Source organism: Schistocerca cancellata, chromosome 4, assembly GCF_023864275.1.
Source record: "Schistocerca cancellata isolate TAMUIC-IGC-003103 chromosome 4, iqSchCanc2.1, whole genome shotgun sequence".
Lineage (NCBI taxonomy): Eukaryota > Metazoa > Arthropoda > Insecta > Orthoptera > Acrididae > Schistocerca > Schistocerca cancellata.
This window is the reverse complement of record NC_064629.1, coordinates 736,030,727-736,032,147: the sequence shown is the minus strand read 5'-3', so window position 1 is coordinate 736,032,147 and position 1,421 is coordinate 736,030,727.

Genomic DNA, 1,421 nt, shown 5'->3' with positions numbered 1-1,421 from the left:
GGAAAATTTGTTAAATGCTAAAATCCACTTCACGCATCAAACAGGTTTTTTTAATATGATAAAAAGAGCTCTCTAATACCCAACTGTGCCACTTAATTTTTTAAAAAAATTACATCACAGACTGAAAATAGATTGGTAAGTTACTAAAAATTTTGAATGAGTTCACTTTGTGAAATTCCCAGTTCAGGCTAACCTGTGACTCAGTATATCTAAATTAACCTCAGCTCTTGTGTTGCGTTTGTGAATTTCCCCACTAGTAGCAAATTCTGAAACATAATTTTTAATATGGGTCACACATATACAGATGTATAAATTTATAATTTCAGTATTCTGATCTTGACAAAAAGAGGATAAGAGTGTTCCATATGACCTGTTTCACACATTATGCATAGAACTTTTTTGTATTTTTAAAATATTCTGGATGGGAGGAGAGTGTCCCCATACATTAAAACTTTGGCTTAACTTTTGCAGTAGAAGGTAGCAAAAGCAAAGCCAAAGTTTTATGTTTTGCATTTAAAAAATCATTCATGCAGGAGAATCATACAAACTTACTGTCATTTCACCATCACACAGACTCCCATGTGGAGGACATAGTAATAGGCATAGTTGGTGCAGAAAAACAACTGAACAAGTTGAAAATAAATAAGCTGCCAGCTCCACATGGAATACCAGTTTGGTTTTACAGACAGTACCCTGCAGCATTGGCCCCTTACTTAGCTCACATTTATTGTAAATCTCTCACCCAGTGCAAAGTCCCAAATGACAGGTGATTCCTGCATATAACAAGGGTAAAAGTATGGACCCACAAAATTACAGACCGATGTATTTAATATCAGTTTGCTCCAGAATCCTTGAACATATTTTCAGTTCAAATACAATAAATTTCATTGAGAGGGAAAAGGTTCTGTCGTAAAAGTAAAATGTTTTTAGAAAGCATTGCTCATGCAAAACTCTGCTGGCCCTTTTCTCCTTTTCTCACACAATGTCCTGTGAAGCATGGATGAAGGACAACAGGTGGGTTCCATATTGCTTCATTTCCATAAAGCATTCGACGTGGAGGCACATTGCTGTCCAATTTCTTTACCCAAATTTATAAATTGGTGATTTAATTCCTCAGGATTAAGGAGAGCTGCTTGAGTGCATTTTGGTGTGTCCCCTTGTTTCATTATTTGCCATGTTGTCTTGCATTTACTGGGAGCCCTTTCTATATAGTTCTTTACAGATATTTTTTTTCTTCAGAAGGCACTTAGCTCTGTACAATTTTTTGCATTCAAGACATGACCTATAAATATTCCATCTCTGCCCTGTTCTTTGGGTACAGGCATGCTTATGCATCTGGTACAGTTTGAGCATGTTTTTTATTATTTCCAGCAGTCCTTCAGAGAACTAGTTCATCCTTTTATTTTTTCAGTGCATTTGGA